General features: G+C 45.1%; 1 long non-coding RNA gene across 1 annotated transcript in view; it reads left to right on the plus strand.

Annotated features, from left to right (window-relative positions):
- The window catches only part of LOC108282221, a 26,607-nt gene extending 9,102 nt beyond the window's left edge, over nucleotides 1-17,505 (plus strand). The window contains exon 3 of the long non-coding RNA XR_001816317.2: nucleotides 17,278-17,505. This is a non-coding gene — a long non-coding RNA (uncharacterized LOC108282221). The remainder of the gene's footprint in view (nucleotides 1-17,277) is intronic.
- Nucleotides 17,506-18,770: the final 1,265 nt, after the last annotated feature.

The following is an 18,770-nucleotide window of genomic DNA, read 5'->3' on the forward strand; positions in this document are numbered from 1 at the left end:
AAAAAAAAAAAAAAAAAAAAAAGATTCGTGATTTTCACATATTTGCATGTGTAGGGGAGAGTGGAACATGCATTTTTCACAAACCCTGGGATTCTTCTGATCTGGGGAGACCTTCCTGGTTGATCCATGGAGGTGTGACTCACCTGCAAAAGTCCAATTGCCTGTAGGCCAGGCATGGGACACTATCAATAGGAGAGCAGTGCTGACCTTCCACTCCAGCTTCCCAATGAGCTGGTAATGACATGTTTTTATGGGGAAAAAAAATACGTGGGGTGGGTGTGGTGGCTCATGCTTTGCAAGGCTGAGGAGAGTGGATTACTTAAACACAGGAGTTTGAGACCAGCCTGGGCAGCATAGCAAAACCCTGTCTGGGCTGGGCGCTGTGGCTCATGCCTGTAATCCCAGCACTTTGGGAGGCTGAGGCGGGCAGATCACGAGGTCAGGAGATCAAGACCATCCTGGTCAACGTGGTGAAACTCTGTCTCTACTAAAATACAAAAATTAGCTGGGCGTGGTGGTGCGTCCCTGTAGTCCCAGCTACTCAGGAGGCTGAGGCAGGGGAATTGCTTGAACCCGGGAGGTGGAGGTTGTAGTGAGCCGAGATCATGATACTGCACTCCAGCCTGGTGACAGAGCAAGACTCCATCTCAGAAAGAAAAAAAAACAAGCAAACAAACAAAAAACCCTGTCTCTACAAAAAATAAATAATAATAATAATAAATAAAAAAAATAAGGCCAGGCGTGGTGGCTCATGCCTATAATCTTAACACTTTGAGAGGCCAAGGTGGGCGGATTGCCTGAGCTCAAGAGTTCGAGACCAGCCTGGGAAATATGGTGAAACCCTGTCTCTACTAAAAAATACAAAAAATTAGCTGGGCATGGTGACGTGTGTCTATAGTCCCAGCTACTCGGGAGGCTGAGGCAGGAGGATCCCTTGAGTTTGGGAGGTCCAAACTGTAGTGAGCTGTGATTGTGCCACTGTACTCCAGCCTGGGCGACAGAGTGAGACTCGGTCTCGAGAAGGAAAAAGGAAAGGAGGGAGGAAGGAAGGAGGGAGGAGGGGAGGGAAGGAAGGAGAAAGGGAGGAAGATAGAAGGAAGGAAGTAAGGAAAGAAGGAAGAAAGGAAGGAAGCAAAGAAATGTAATTCTCAATAAGATTCAGCAAAACACTTTGCTGCTCTCACAGATACTCTGGATTTTACAAGCCATTTGACCGCAGAGGAGACACTCTTGTTTGCCTCATCATACACACTCCTCTTAGAACCTGCAGGAGATGCCACCTATGCCCTTGGTCTTGACCGCTTCTGTGCACCTGTGTCTTTTGCCTTGAGGGCTGTCTCTGGAGATCTCTGTTGACACAGGGGACAGGCCCGAAGGTATCAGGGATAAACATCCTCTGAGAGCAGCTCTCATACAATGACTGCGGAGAGCTGGAACACACATCTCTACTCTTTCACCATTTGGAACAGGAAGACCAAAGTGTGTAATCTGCACTGGCCCCCTGGGGTCCCCAGAGGGACGGAGCTCCAGTTGCCCATAGGACTAACTTGCTCAGTGTACTTTTTTTTTATTATCTCCTATTCCCTGTCTTATTTCCCTACTTTCTTATAAATATTTCCTGGGCGGGCTTCTTATGTATTAATTTTATTTCATTTTCCCATCAACTTTTTTTTAGTGAGGTGAAATTTACACAACATAAAATGAATCTTTGCAAAGTAAACAATTCAGTGGCATTTAGTATACGTGCAATGTTGTGCAACCCCACCTCTAATTCCAAAATATTTTCATCACCCCAAAAGAATACCCTACACCCATTAAGCAGTTACTCCTCCTCCTTTCCACCCTCAGTCCCTAGGAACCACTGATCTGCTTCCTGTCTCTATGGATTTGCCTATTCTGGATATTTCATAATGATGGAACCATACAATATGTGATCTTTTGTGTCTGGCTTTTTTCACTTAGGAGAATGTTTTCAAGGTTCATCGGTGTTACAGCATGTATCAGTATTTCATCCTTTTTTATGCCTCAGTAATATTCCATTGTATAGACCACAGTTTATTCATTTGTCCATTAATGGACATTTGAATTGTTTCCACCTTTTGGCTGAAGAGTGCCGCTTCGAACATCCATGTACAAGTATGTGTTTGAGCACCCATTTTTTTTTTTTTTTTTGAGGTGGAGTCTTGCTCTGTCACCCAGGCTAGAGAGCAATGGTGCAATCTCGGCTCACTGCAACCTCTGTCTCCCAGGTTCAAGCGATCCTTCTGCCTCAGCCTCCAGAGTAGCTGGAATTACAGGCGCCCACCACCACACCCAGCTAATATTTTGTATTTTTAGTAGAGACAGGGTTTCACCATCTTGGCCAGGCTGGTCTCGAACTCATGAGCTCGTGATCTCTCCACCTCGGCCTCCCAAAGTGCTAGGATTACAGGCGTGAGCTGCCACACCTGGCCGAGCACCGTTTTTTAATTCCTTTGAGCATATACTTAGAAGTGGAATTGCAGCATCATATGGTAATTCCATTAACTTCTCGAAGAATTGCCCAACTGTTTCCATCGCAGCCACACAATGATTGCAATTTCTCCACATCTTTGCCAATACTTGCCATTATGGCATACTAGTGGGTATGAAGTGGTCATCTCTGTTTCTGTTTGCATTTCTCTAATTATTAGTTATGACAAACATCTTGTTTTCTTTTTTATAGACAGGATCTTGCTCTAAGAGCACATGGCCATAGCTCACTGCAGCCTCAAACTCCTGGGCTCAAATGATCCTTCTGCCTCAGCCGCCTAAGTAGTTGGGATTACAGGCGTGCACCACCACGTCTAGCTAATTTAATTTTTTTTTTTTTTTGGTGGAGACAAGGTCTCACTATGTTTCCCAGCCTTGTCCCAAACTCCTGGGCTCAAGTGAGCTTCCTCTCAAAGTGCTGGGATTATAGGTGTGAGCCCCCACACCCAGCCTAAGTATCTTTCTTACTAATCTGTTTTTATTTTGAAAAATTCCAAACACATTGAGAAGTTTAAAGAAAAAAAAACCACTCCTGTGTATACCATCCACTTCTAATTGGGCATTTCCTGCAAACTAGAAGTTTTGTGTAGAGGCCTGAATAGGTTCAGATAAAACATTTAAACTCGGCATCTTTAATAATATTAGCAGGTGAGAGTACTGAGCATTTTCTATGGGCCAATTGTCTCACACAGATGCTCTCATGGAAACTCATAATGACTCTGGGTAGAGGATGCAGTCGTTGCTTCTACCTTCCTAGAATCCACAGTTCTCTTTCTCCTGGTAATGGCATTTTGATTTTCCTCTCAGAAGTCACTCATCCTTTGTCGAACCACCTGCTCAGATGAGGCAGACCTCAACTTCCAATCCCAGACGTGCATGTGACTAAGGTGTTACAACTAGAGATGCCATGATTGGCCAGGGAGGGGCATGTGATCCAAGTTGGGCCAATAAGAGTCAGCCCCTGACCTACCGTAGATCACTGAATAGAAGGTATATCTTTGTAGGACTCACTGTTCTTATACATATGCTTAAGACGGTGCTACCAAGTAGTTACAAAATAGCGTTAATTGTAAGATATGTCCGAATTTCAGAAATGTTCATATGTGAAAGGAAACTATCTTAGATTGCTTTCCCCAGAGGATAGTGTATCTGAAGAGTTAAGCAGTGTTTCTCTATTTTTTTTTTCTTTTTTTGATGGAGTCTTGCTGTGTCACCCAGGCTGGAGTGCAGTGGCATGATCTTGGCTCACTGCAGCCTCCACCTCCTGGGTTCAAGTGAGTCTCCTGTGTCAGCTTCCTGAGTAGTTGGGATTACAGGTGCAAGCCACCATGCCTGGCGAATTTTTGCATTTTTAGAAGAGATGGGGTGTCACCATGTTGGTCAGGCTGGTCTCAAACTCCTGACCTCGTGATTTGCCTGCCTTGGCTCCCAAAGTTTTTTTTTTTTTTTTTTCTTTTTTAAGAGATGAGGTCTCTATGTTGCCCAGACTAGAATGCAGTGGCTGTTCACAAGCTCAGTCATGGCACACTCAGCCTCACACTCCTAGCCTCAAGTGATTCTACCACTTCAGCCTCCCACGTAGCTAGGACTACAGGCTACAGGCACCTGCCACCATGCCCAGCTTACTGGTTAGCCCTCCACACCTTCCTGCTCCTTCTCCAGTGGCCCACAGTCATGCATTGGGAGGCTACCGGCTGGAGCTCTGGATACTCAAGAAGCAGACCCAGAGTCCCCCCCAAGCCTTGCTGAAAATGCCCGATACTCACTCACCCATCTGCCTTGACAACCAGGGTGTTACGCTTTTTTGAATTCGTAGAACTGCATGGACTCCACTCCAGCGAGGGGCCAGCACTAAAAGCAGTTACACAGCTTCCCGGGGCAGCTCTATGATGGGTGAAAATTCCACTGGGAGAAACCATGGGGGTTAGGACACTCAGAGTGTGGGTGGGGAGTACCAGGAACCAGCATTCCCCCTACTCAAAGTCTCCAGGGATTGGGCTGAGGAAGCTGACTGTTCAAAGAGTGACCACTTCGCTGTGTGACACTGGATGAGTTAGCCAGCCTCTCTGGGTCGTAGCTGGTCTGTCATTCACAGGCTTGCAGGGAGGATTAAATGAGATCATCTTTACGGAGCTTATCACAATGCCATGCACATTACAAGTACTGAACACTTGTTAGCTGTCACTCTGCCCAAGGTTAGCCAGCCCTTAAGTGTTCTGGCCAGGCTTGAACCCAGGGATGTCTGGCTCAACCGCTGAGCTCTTAACACCTCTTCAGGATCTTTTCACAGCCTTACCCTCTTCTCCCTTCCCCAGACTCTTGTCAGTCTCTGAAGCTCACAGCTAAATTGTAACAAAAGACGAATTTGTGGCTAATGGCTCAGCAGGATTAGGAGGCAACTGCCGGGCACATCTGTGCGCATGTTGACGGATTCCAGAAAATAAAATTGTTATCAGCTCAGCTCACCTTGGTGTTCATGGTGGGGACTGGGGTAGTGAGGAGCGCTTCACTTGGAGGATTGGTTGTGGGGCAACTTCCACTGAGGACTTCCAGGGGTCCCCACATCCTTGTGCTATGTGTCTTTCAAAAACACAAAGTTTATCCTGCTTCAGGCAGCAGAGATAGAAATAAAAGAAAAAATGATCACAACGTTTAGGAATGAGGTTTGTGTTTTCCAGGCACTGCTATTTCCTGAGGCTATTCTATGCCCTTTTTATTTGAATCTCAAAGGTCAAAAGAGTTTTTTTTTAAGCTAAGGTGGATGCAGGAGAAATCTAGCTATGAGAATGTGCGTGGCAGGTTTCAAGGCAGCCCACGACGTGAGCAGCCTGACAACCTGGTCCCTGCGAGAGGAGATTGGTGTGGGGGTGATATGGCGGGGGCTGGATTCAGACAGAGACCAGGAGAGAAACAGGAAGTGAGAGAAAGAGACAGAGAGAAAGAAACAGAGCCACAAAGAAACACACACACACACACACACACACACACACACACACACACACACACACAGAGAGAGAGAGAGAGAGAGAGAGAGAGAGAGAGAGAGAGAAATAGACCACACGAAAAGAGACTAGGAGAAGAGAAACACACAGAGAGAGGCAGAGAAGGAACTATAAGAGACAGAGACAGGAAGAAAAAGAGACAGAGAATCAGGAGAGAATGGCTGTAAGAGGCAGGACCTCAGGTCTTCTGAGATTTAGCCAAAGGCACTGCCCACAGCGTGGCCTTCTCTGTTGACTTCATTCATTCAAGAAATATTTAAGACTGCTAGGCTTGAGTGGCAATGAAGGCCTCCATGCCTCAAGCGTTTTCCATGTGCAAGGCACTGTGCTGAGCATTTTACCGTATTATCTTATTTTGTTCTCACTAGTAACTACAGAGCGCAGTTATCATTATTATACTCCATTTTACAGATTGGGAGACTGACACCTCTGGCCAGTGTCCCAGGGGTATTCCGTGATGGAACCAGGTCTGCCTGCCTGCCGAGATCCTCATTGTGCCATTAGGCCATTTCCATCACTATTGCTCGCTCTTCTTCTTCTTCTTCTTTTTTTTTGAGACAGAGTCTCACTCTATCACTCACATTGGACTGCAATGGCGTGATCTTGGCTCACTGCAACCTCTGCCTCCCACGTTCAAGTGATTCTCCTGCCTCAGCCTCCCAAGGAGTTGGAATTACAGGCACTCACTACCATGCCCAGCTAATTTTTTTTATTTTTATTTTTTTAGTAGAGATGGGATTTTGCCATGTTGGCCAGGCTGGTCTCAAACTCTTGACCTCAGGTGATCCACCCGTCTTGGCTCCCAAAGTGCTGGGATTACAGTTGTGAGCCATAGCGCCCAGCCCCTGCTATTGCTCTTCTAAATGAGACAGAAAGTGAGGCAGGCTCAGCGGGTAGGGAAGGAGCATCTGCTTCAGGAAATCTTCTTGTGGACAGGGAGATCACAGGGAGCTGAATTAAAACAGTAAGAAGGCTGTCCCATATAAACGTAGGGTTTTTAGCACAGTGGAGGAACGGGTAGAATTGACAGGGAACAATCAATCATCCCCCTAAAAGCACAACCTGCCTGTGTCTTAGGAACACAAGGATCAGAAGAGTTCAAAAATTCACAAACCGATGGCAATGAGAACATCAGGTGCGAGGAGTTACAGGGTCTTGGGAATTTGTTTCTTTTTTAAACAAGGCGCTAACTCACCACGGCAGGTTGCTCTGCAGTGAGCACCGCTTGCTGGGTGTGTCAAGTCCTCTAGAACAGGGGTTTTTAGTCTGAGGATGTGGGTGGACTCCGGTTTGTTGGGAGTCTCCTGAGTTTGGATTCCCTGGAAGCAGACCCCGAGTCAAGGATTCCTCCAGAAGTGGTTCATTTGGAGGTGATACCAGAATGCGCCAGAAAAGGAACAGAGATGTGAGGCTGGGAAAGGAAGAAAGCCAATAGAAGGCATGTTATTGAGTGCTGTGAACAACGAGGTCCTGGTCTCCCTGGGAACTCCGGGGATGCGCAGAACATGGTTCAGAGGTGTCCCTCCCAAGGGAAGGGGGAGCTGTGTATTTTCCCCTCAACCCCATCCCTCTTCAGCCAAGGTCCGCTTCCAGGCCTGTCTCTCTCGCACATCCAGATGCCTTAGGAGACACCAACATAGAATATTTGATTCTTACCTGTGGGTCTTGAATACTTAGGTTCTCAGTCTTATTGTTAGAGGTAGGAAAATTGTTTGTACATGACATCAATATAATTTTCCAGATGAAGTATACGTGTTTTGTGAGTATGGCCGAATTCTTTTTTTTGAAACGGAGTCTCACTCTTGTCGCCCAGGCTGGAGTGCGGTGGTGCGATCTCGGCTCACTGCGACCTTTGCCTCCCGGGTTCAAGCGATTCTCCTGCCTCATCCTCCCAAGTAGCTGGAACTACAGGCATGTGCCACCACGCCCAGCTAATTTTTTTTTTGACCAGGATGGTCTCGATCTCTTAACCTTGTGATCTGCCTGCCTCAGCCTCCCAAAGTGCTGGGATTACAGGGGTGAGCCACCACACCCAACCAGTATGACTGAATTCTTAATAGCTCTCCGTATGTGTGAAGTTGGTGTGGGAAGACAGGATATATTTTCTTTTTCTTTTTTGTGGGGGGCAAGGTCTTGCTCTGTTGCACGGGCTGGAGTGCAGTGGCACGATCATGGCTTGCTATAGCACTGACCTCCTGGGCTCAGGTGATCCTCCTGCCTCAGCAAACTCCCGACCTCAAATGGTCTTCCAACCTTGGCCTCCCAAAGTGCTAGGATTACTGGCATGAGCCATTGCACCTGGTCCTGAACAGATTTTTAAGTGTGCAGCAAGTATTGTAGAATTAGTTCATCTTCTGCATTGTTTTTATGTAAGAAGCGTGTGGTGGTAGGGCTGTAGAGAAAATGCAGGATCCTCATTAAATTTGAATTTCAGATAAACAACACTTTTTTTTTTAGTATAAATATGTCCCAAATATTACACTTTCCCATTGGCCCAACTTGGCTCATGTGACCATCTTTCCACTAATCACGGAACCTCTGATTGGCCAGACCATGGTCAGGTGTCCCACAGAGTCAGAACTTTATTATTAATACTACAGATTTATTTGATTTTCAAAATTTAATTGAGTGTCTTGTATTTTTATTTTGTACATTTGGTAACCTTACGTGGAAGCAGGCCAGATGGGTAGGGGGTGGGAGAATTCCTGAGTTTGGGGAAGGAGAGAGATGTGAGTAGGTTCCCAGGAATGTGAGACTCGTGGGGACAGAAATGGGTACAGAGGATTTTAAAGAAGTTTTTCTGGGGGTGGGGGTAATAAAGAAATAAATACATACATATTAAAAAAAAAAAGTTTTTCTGTGTGATGTGCCTGGTAATATACGTCCCATTCAGTCCCTTCTAGAGAACATCAGTACAAGTTGGAGTCCTTGAAAGTCTTCTGTGTGGTTCTCTGGTTGGGGGCAGCATCGTATGAGCCCTGGGTCCCAGGCCACCCCATTTTTGATCCATAACATGCAGCCTGGGCAAGGATGAGTAACCATGTTGCTGGTTTCTTTTACTGCCAAGAATGAAGGCAGCCTGCTAATTCTCCAAATCACATTTTGTTTTACCGGAAAGAATCCATCTCATCAGACGTCTTTGTCCAAAGAAAAGAACCATTGTGAGGAAACAGAAGTGTGATTCAGTTTCTGTAGGATTCTCAAGGCCTTCCTGAAGAATCCCAGGCTGAGGATGCCATCTGCTGGTTTAAAGGGACCCAGCTTTCCAGTGACACTGGCCCTGCTTTGGGCTTCTCTATTGGCTAATAGTCATTTCTTCACCAAATATTTGAGGGCCTGCTCTGTGCTGGGCACCGTGACAGCACCACCACAAATAGTATGAATGATGTAGTTTTAGAATAGTGCAGGCATACCTTGTTCCATTGGGCTTTGCTTTACTGCACTTTGCAGATACTGAGGTTTGGTTTTGTTTTTTTTTTGAGATGGAGTCTCGCTCTGTTGCCCAGGCTGGAGTGCAGTGGTATGATCTCGGCTCACTGCAACCTCTGCCTCCCAGGTTCAAGCGATTCTTCTGCCTTAGCCTCCCCAGTAGCTGAGATTACAGGCACATGCCACCACGCCCGGCTAAGTTTTTGTATTTTTTGTAGAGATGGGGTTTCACTGTGTTAGCCAGGATGGTCTTGATCTCCAGACCTCGTGATCTGCCCGCCTGGGCCTCCCAAAGTGCTGGGCTTACAGGTGTGAGCCACAGCTCCCAGCCTTATACTGAGGTTTTTTTTTTTTTTTTTTTTTTTACAGATGGAAGGTTTGAAGAAGCCCTGCATGGAACAAGTCTACTGGCGCCAATTTCCCAACAGCATGTGCTCACTTTATGTCTCTGTGTCATGTTTTGTGAATTCTTACAATATTTTAGCTTTTTAATTATTATCATGTCTATTACAGTGATCTATGATGGATGATCTTCGATGTTATTACTGTAATTGTTTTGGGGTACCGTGAACTGCACTCATAGAAGATGGCAAACTTATTCCATCAATGCTGTGTGTGTTCTGACTACTGCACAGAATGGTTGTTTCTCCATCTCTCTTCCAAACTTCGGGCCTCTCTGTTCCTTAAGACACAAAAATACTGAAGTTAGTCCAGTGAAGAACCCTACAACGGCCTCTACGTGCTCCAGTGAAAGGAAGAGTCGCATCTCTCTCACTTTAAATCAAAAGGTAGAAATGATTAAGCTTCATGAAGTGGGTATGCTGGAAGCTGAGATTAGCCAATTCCTAGGCCTCTTTTGCAACTTAGCCAAGTTGTGAATGTAAAGGAAAAGTTACTAGAGAAAATGGAAAGTGCCACTCCAGTGAACACACAAATGAAAAGAAAGCAGAACAGGCTTACTGCTGATACAGAGAAAGTTTAAAGGTCTGGATAGAAGAGCAAACCAGCCACCACATTTCCTTAAGCCAAAGCCTAATTAAGAGCAAGGCCCTAATTCTCTTCAATTCTGTGAAGGCTGAGAGAAGTGAGGAAGCCACAGAAGAAAAGGTTGAAGCTAGCAGGGGTTGGTTCATGAGGCTGAAGGAAAAAAAACTGTCTCTATAACATCGAAGTGCAAGGTGAAGTCAAAAGTGCTAATGTAGAAACTGCATCAAATTATCCAGAAGATCTAGTTAAGATCATTGAGGAAGGTAGCTACACTAAATAATCGATTTTCAGTGTGAATGAAACAGCCTTCTATTTGAAGAAGATGCCTGCTAGGATTTCCATAGCTAAGAAGTCAATGCCTGGCTTTCAAGCTTCAAAGAACAGGCTGACGCTCTTGTTAGGGGCTAATGAAGTTGGTGACTCTAAGTTGAAGCCAATCCTCATTTACTGTTTCAAAAATTCCAGGGCACTTAAGAATTATGCAAAATCAGGCCGGGCATGGTGACTCACGCCTGTAATCCCAGCACTTTGGGAGGCTGAGGCAGGTGGTTCATGAGGTCAGGAGTTTGACACCTGACCAACATGGTGAAACTCTATCTCTACTAAAAATACAAAAATTAGTCAGGCATGTTGGTGTGCGCCTGCAATCCCAGCTACTCAGGAGGCTGAGACAGGAGAATCACTTGAACCTGGGAGGCAGAGGTTGCAGTGAGCCAGGATCATGCCATTGCACTCCAGCCTGGGTGACAGAGTGAGACTCCATCTNAAAAAAAAAAAAAAAAAAAAAAGAAAGAAAAGAAAATTATGCAAAATCTTCTACCCTGCCTGTGTGCCATAAATGAAATAACAAAGGCTGTATGACAGCACATCTGTCTTCTATGGCACAGTTTACTCAATATTTTAAACCCACTGTTGAGACCTACTGCTCAGGAAAGGAAAGACTCTGTTCAAAATATTATTGCTCATTGACAATGCACCTGGTCACCCATGAGCTTTGATGGTGATATACAAGGAGATGACTATTTTTTTCATTCCTACTGACATAAAATCCATTCTACAGGCCATGGATCAAGGAGTAATTTTAACTTTTAAGTCTTATTTAAGAAATACATTTTGTAAGGCTGTAGCTGCCACAGATAGTGACTCCTCTGATGGATTGGGCAAAGTAACTTGAAAGCTTCCTGGAAAGAATTCAACATTCTAGATGCCATTAATAACATCTGTGCTTCATGGGAGGAGATCAACATATCAACCTTAAGAGTTTGGAAGAAGTGGATTCTAACCTTCATGGATGACTTTGAGGGGTTCAAGACTTCAGTGGAGAAATTAATTCAGTTGCGGTAGAAACAGCAAGACAACTAGAATGAGAAGTGGAACCTGAAGACATCACAGACTTGCTGTAATCTCATGAAAAACTTCCTGAAGAGAAGCTTCTTCTTATAGATGTGCAAAGAAAGTGGTTTCTTGAGATGGACTCTAATCCTGGTGAAGATGCTGTGAACATTGTTAAAACGACAGCAGTGGATTTAGAACGTTACATAAATTGAGCTCATAAAGCAGCAGCAGGATTTGAGAGGATCGACTGCAATTTTGAATGAAGCTCTGCTGTGGGTAAAATGCTCTCAAATAACATTGCATGCTTCAGAAAAAGCTTTCATGAAAGGAAGAGTCAAACTTCACAAGCTTGTGCCAAATTTTACTGTTGTCTTATTTTAAGAAATTTTTAGTCACCCAACCACCACCCTGATTAGACAGCAGCCATCAATAACAAGGCAAGGCCCTCCACCAGCAAAAAGATTATGACCTGCTGAAGGCTGATGATCGTTAGCATTTTTAGCAATAAAGTTTTTTATTTTTTATTTTTTATTTTTTATTTTTTTAGATGGAGTCTTGCTCTTGTTGCCCAGGCTGGAGTGCAATGGCTCGATCTCAGCTCACTACAACCTTCACTTCCTGGGTTCAAGCGATTCTCCTGTCTCAGCCTCCCGAGTAGTTGGGATTATAGGCCCATGTCACTATACCCAGCTAATTTTTGTATTTTTAGTAGAGACAGGATTTCATCATATTGCTCAGGCTGGTCTTGAACTCTTGACCTCAGGTGATCCGCCCACCTCAGCCTCCCAAAGTACTGATTACAGGCATGAGCCACGGCACCTGGCCAGCAATAAGTATTTTAAAATTAAGGTATGTACACTGTTTTTTAGAAATTATGCTATTGCACACTTAGTAGACTACAGTATAGTGCCAACATAACTTTTGTATGAGCTGTAAAACCAAAAATTATGTGAGATTCACTTTATTGAGATATCAGCTTTATTGTAGTGGGCTGGAACAGAATCTGCATGACCTCCAAGGTGTACCTGTAATTTCTTAGTTCAGTGCAAATAACAAATTATACTAGGAGTATAAGGAAATAAAAGCTAGGTCTTTAAAAATTTGAGCCAGGAAATTAATGTTGAAACTGTGTTTTACTATGCCATGTCACCTTTCAGTGCAAAAGATTAGCTAATCTTGAACAGTGATAGAATATGGAGAGAGAAAGAGAGAGGGGGAGGGAGAGGAGAGAAGAGACAGAGAAACCTGGCATGGGAAGTTAGTGGGGGCCCAAGATCTGAAAAGTAGGTAGGATTTTCCAGAAAATGGCATTTCTACCTTATCTGTGTTTTTAGATTCCACCTGGATGAATGGTTTTCTCAGTTTATACTTTGCAGAACATGTAGATCCATCGCTTCCATTTCACAATGTCCATAGCTAATTTCACGAATTATGTTTTATGCTTCTCTCAGGTGGAATGATGTTGGCACCACCAGAAACCCAGAATTTTCTCTTTTTGCCTTAAAATATGTTTTTTAAATTTCATAGACATGGGGTACTTGTACAGGTTTGTTGCACGGTTATGTCGTGTCATGGTGATGTCTGGGCTTCTAGTGTATCCATCACCCAAATAGTGCGCATCGTACCGATTATGCCACCCATAACCCAAATGGTGAGCATGGTACCACTGTACCTATTGTGAACAGGTGGCTTTTCAACCCTTACCCCCTTTCCCCTCCCACCTTTTCTCCCTTTTGGAGTCTTGGGTTATTTATTTCCATCTTTATGTCCATGAGTAGCCATCGTTTAGCTCCCATTGATAAGTGAGAATGTTTGGTATTTGATTTTCTGCTTTTGAGTCATTTCACTTAGAATAATGGCCTGAGTTCCATCCATGTTGCTGCAAGAAGACATGATTTTATGCTTTTTAATGGCTGCATGGTATTCTGTGGGGCATACGTTGCAAGAGACATGATTTTATGCTTTTTAATGGCTGCATAGTATTCTGTGAGGGGCATATGTATCACATATTCATTATCCAGTCATCTGCTGATGGACGCTTGGGTCAATTCTACAACTTGCTATTGTGGATAGTATTGTGATCAATGTAAAAGTGCACGTGTCTTTCTGATGCAATCATTTCTTTTTCTTTGGGTAGATACCCAGTGTTAGGATTCCTGAGACCCAGGGTTTTCTGCTTATCCACCCCGTCCTTCTTCATATATTGTGTTTGTCTTCAATCTGATCACTTCCATTCTGAGATGGCCGTGGAAGTCATGACATGTCATGACGGGGTTCCGGGAAGGAAGACGGGGCATGTTGCAACTGTGTCTGCCCCCTTTGATCGGGAAAGAGGATAATTTCTGAGAACAGCCCCTCTGCCCCAAGCCAATTTCTGCTGAGGCTCATCGGCCAAAAGGAGTGAAGAGGATCAACCCCAGCAGTCGGGGAGGGTTGAAAAGAATGAGTGACAGGATTATCCCAAGTAAAACCAACCATGATCCATTACCTGCGGTAGGGTTCATTGTTGCCCTGAACAAAATTGGGATTCTGTTACCAAAGGGAAAGGAAAGAGATATGACTGGGCACTTTTGAGTGTCTGCCGCAACGTTCTATGACAGTTACTATAACTTTTTTCTTTTTCTTTTTTTTTTTTTTGAGATGGAGTCTTGCCCTGTTGCCAGGCTGGAGTGCAGTGGCATGATCTTGGCTCACTGCAACCTCCGCCTCCTGGGTTCAAGCGATTCTCCTGCCTCAGCCTCCCAAGTAGCTGGGACTACAGGTGCCCACCACCACGCCTGGCTAATTTTTGTATTTTTTGGTAGAGAAGGGGGTTTCACCATGTTGGTCAGGATGGTCTCGATCTCTTGACCTTGTGATCTGCCCACCTCGGCTTCCCAAAGTGCAGGGATTACAGGCGTGAACCACCGCTCTTGGCCCTTTTTCAATTTTTTTGAAACGGTGTCTCACTGTGTTGCCCAGGCTGGCGTGCAGTTGTACAGCCATAGCTCACTGCAGCCTCATCCTCCTGAGCTCAAGCGATCCTGGCCAACTTTTTATCTTTCTTTTACACGGGGAAGTAGAAACCCCCTCTTGGCGAGTCCCACAATGATCCAGGAAGAAATTGCCCACCTCCGGGGTCCCTCACCCCACTAAGCTGCTAATCATGGATGGAGTAGAGATTCAAACCCAGAGTTTCAGCTCTTAACCACTGTTTAATCCATCCCTAACACCTCGTGGAACAGGAGCCAAAAAAGGCTGAGTTCCTTCATTCAGGGCATCCCCAGGCTGAAAGAGCCTTGCTTTGTTCTGAGCACCCTGGGAGGAGGTAGCTCTGCTCTCTGAAGGCTGGCTCTTAGTCATGTCTACCCTCCCATCTGCGGGGAGCCAGACCTCCTGGGTAGTGTGCCTTCATGTACCAGCTGTGGATAAGTGACTTTGCCTGTTTGCACATCAGACGCTGCATCTGTAAAAGAAGACGGGCTAGTTTCTTCACCAACAAAAGTAAACGAGAGATTAAAGTGCATCGAACAGCTAGGAAATCTAAAAAGTATTCTAAAATTTAAAAAGTGTATTTAAAATGTAAAAAACAGCCAGGTGTGGTGGGTCACACTTGAAATCCCAGCACTGTGGGAGGCTGAGGTGGGAGGATTGCATGAGTGGAGGAGTTTGAGGTTGCACAGAGCTTGTGATTGCCCCACGCTCTCCACCCTGGGCTACAGAGCCACACCCTGTCTCTAAAATAAATACATAAATAAAATAAAATACAAACGAAACAAAGCAAGCCGGGCGCGTTGGCTCGCGCCTGTCATCCCAGCACTCTGGAAAACCAAGGCAGGTGGGCCACCTGAGGTCAGGAGTTTGAGACCAGCCTGGTCAACATGGTGAAACCCTGTCTTCACTAAAAATGCAGAAATTAGCTGGGCATGGTGGCGGGTGCCTGTAATCCCAGCTACTGGGGAGGCTGAGGCAGGAGAATCGCTTGAACCCAGGAGGTGGAGGTTGTAGTGAGCCGAGATCGCACCACTGCACTCCAGCCTGGTCGACAGAGCGAGACTCCATCTCAAAAAAGAAAAAAACAAACAAAAAACCAACCACCACCACCACCACCACCAATAACAATAACAAAAAAAAGAGCTAGCTAGCGGTCAGCAGACGCCGGCAATTATTATCGTTGTGACTGTGCTATCCTGACAGGGATCGCTTTGGTCACTTTTTGGGGTCTCTTCTCTCTCCTGGCCCAGGTCTCTGTCTTGTTTGATTTGTCAGAAGCACGCCTACTAGTAAGGGGGTTTTTGATCTCAGGAGAAGCTCTGTCTCTTCACCATTATCCTAATCTTGGAGGACAGCCAGGCCTGGGAAACAGGATCTGGGTTTCTGAGGCGTCGGGGCATACTCTGACCTTTCCGTCTTTTTTCTTTCCTTTATTTGTCCTTCCTCGGAATCCCCATTCTTTTACGGACTGAGTGACAAGCCCATGAATGATCAGCCGAGCTCTGGTCCTTCAGGCCGCCCAGGTGCATTGAATAGGCTTCTCCCCATGGGGCTTCTCAGAAGCCCAGCCCTCTGCTTTTTCCTTTCTTTCTTTTTCAATTTTTTTTTTTTTTTTTTTTTTGAGATGGAGACTTGCTCTGTTGCCCAGGCTGGAGTACAATGGCACCATCTCGGCTCACTGCAAACTCCACCTCCTGGGTTCAAGTAATTCTCCTTCCGCAGCCTCCTGAGTAGCTGGGACTACAGGTGACCACCGCCATGCCTGGCTATCTTTTGTATTTATAGTAGAGATGAGGTTTCACCTTGTTGGCCATGCTGCTCTCAAATTCTGGACCTCAGGCAATCCACCCGCCTCAGCCTCCCAAAGTGCTGGGATTACAGGCATGAGCCACCATGCCTGGCCTTTTAAAAAATATTTAGTAGCCACTTAGGAATTCTAAGAAGCCCCAGTCATAAAGGGGGTCGGTGGCCATCCTCCAACTGTATCCCACAGTCCTGCCATTGAACATACTGGCCATGCCTGAAGCTCGGAGGACAGGAGAGCTGGGAGAGATGCCATCTGTAGCCAGGAAGGCACAGTCACCATAGGGCAAATCAGAATCCATGCAATCCTAGGTGGCCTTCAAAGAAGCCAGCCAGGCGAGGTGGCTCATGCCTGTAACTCCAGCAGTTTGGGAGGCTGAGGTGGGTGGATTACCTGAGGTCAGGAGTTCGAGACCAGCTTGATCAATATGGTGAAACTCCATCTCTACAAAAAATACAAAAATTAGCTGGGTGTGGTGGCAGGCGCCTGTAATACCAGCTACTTGGGAGGTTGAGACAGGAGAATTGATTGAACCTGGGAGATGGAGTTTGCAGCGAGCCGAGATCACACCATTGTATTCCAGCCTGGGTGACAAGAGCGAAACTCTGTCTCAAAAGAAAACAAACAAACAAATTTGAAAAAAGTTAGCTCTTTGCAGTGTCCCCAGAGATTAGGACAGTCATGGAAATTCTTGTCTCCCATATACTTCTGGGATTTAAGTAATTTGGGTGTATTGTGTCCCCAGATCTCTGAAGGCTTTGGGGTTTTTAAAAAACTTTTTTTTTTTTTTTTAAAGCTTAACTGGCTTGTTCTCAGGGTTGGGTGGAAGCAATGATTTCTTGAGCTTTTTATGTTGCAACCAGAGGTCAATGTCCAATAAACATGTTTTGAATGAATAAATACGATTCTTACCCCCTCCAGAGAGATTTTGATATTTTTGCTGATTTCCATTTCATAACCAATACAGTCACAAAACATCACAGCTAGTTTTTCTACTCTTTGTGTGTGTGCGTGTGTGCTGAATATTTTGTAGCATTTCACGCCAGAGGAAAGCCTGTAGATGGAACTGCCTTTCTTATTTCTCACCCCTTGGCCCTCTGCCCAGTTGCTGGAGAACAGATTGAACTTGAAGGATTTAAGAACAGCAATTTTGGTGCCACCGCTTGGCCAAATTGTTTGCCTTTGGCTGTGTTGCTCTGATTTCCATCAACATTTTTCTTCTGTCCTTTCTTCTAGGCATCATCGGGAGAACTGGTTTGTCAAATGGATGCAGGCCTGGGAGAAAACACCGACTAAAAAGACATCAGTTTTGCCCTGTTCACATCGCTTTCTGGAAATGCTGTAATATGCTATTTTGGATGGCTGACTTTAAATCCTATGTAATATGCAGGAAACATTTGATGATACTGGGGTATATTTGGGACAAAGAAAGTGGCACAAAAGGCATTTTCTCTGTTCTTAAGGATAGTGGTGGATACAACTGTAATCAAACCCTTGTTTTATAATGTCAATTCAACTATTTTTTTTTTTTTTTTGTAGATTTAGGAAACAGTCTATGAGGCAGGAAACAATGATGAATGAATTATCACACAGGAACACTGCATGAAAACATATACTTGTCCATAGGGTCTTGCCACTCGAAATGTGTCCGAGCTTGTCTCATCTTGGAAGCTAAGCAGGATCGGACCTACTTTGTATCTTGGATGGGAGACTGCCTGGGAATACAAAAGCCTACAAGTGGTGTAGGCTTTTGAAAAAACAAAACAAAACCACACACACTTATCTTACACTGCAAATCTCTGTCTGTCATTTTAATAAATAGACTTCCAACTTATGAGGGTAGATCAAGAAACAGTTACAAAACTCTTAGGTTACCTACAAACCCTCGTTTAAAAAACTCGCTATCCTACAGAAAGCAGTAAGAGAAAGAAGTGGGGCCAGGTGCGGTGGCTTATGCCTGTAACCCCAGCACTTTGGGAGGCCAAGGCATGTGGATCAGTTGAGCTCAGGAGTTCAAGATTAACCTGGGCATATGGTAAAACCCTAACTCTACAAAACAAACAAACGACAACAAAACCCAAAAAAACAAAAATTGGCTGAGCTGGGGACGGTAGCTGGTGGAGTCCAGCTACTCAGGAGGCTGAGGCAGGAGAATCCCTTGAACTTGGGAGGCAGAGGTTGCAGCGAACCGAGATTTCGCCACTGCATTCCTGCTTGGGTGACAGAGTGAGACCCTGTCTCAAAAAAAAAAAAAAAAAAAAGAAAGAAAGAAGTGCCCAGCATAGACAGTCTCTGCCCAGAGTAGAAGTGGCTTAACTAAAAAAAAATTTTTTTTCTTTTTTTGAGACAGAGTCTCACTCTGTCGCCCAGGCTGGAGTGCAGTGGCGCAATCCCGGCTCACTGCAACCTCCACCTCCTGGGTTCAAGCAGTTTCTCCTGCCTCAGCCTCCTGAGTAGCTGGGACAGGCTGTGTGCCACCTTGCCCAGCTAATTTTTTATTTTTACTAAAGATGGGGTTTCATCATGTTGGCCAGGCTGGTCTCAAACTCCTTACCTCAGGTGATCCACCTGCCTCAGCCTCCCAAAGTGCTGGGATTACAGGCATGAGCCACCATGCCCTACCTAATCAAAAAAATTTTAAGCACAATTAAAATCATTGTAATTCGATCTTTTCTCCTTGCTGACCTCACCAATGACCACTGTTTCACCACATCATGTTCCAAAGTGGT

Source organism: Cebus imitator, unplaced genomic scaffold (genome assembly GCF_001604975.1).
Source record: "Cebus imitator isolate Cc_AM_T3 unplaced genomic scaffold, Cebus_imitator-1.0 Scaffold237, whole genome shotgun sequence".
Classification (NCBI taxonomy): Eukaryota; Metazoa; Chordata; class Mammalia; order Primates; family Cebidae; genus Cebus; species Cebus imitator.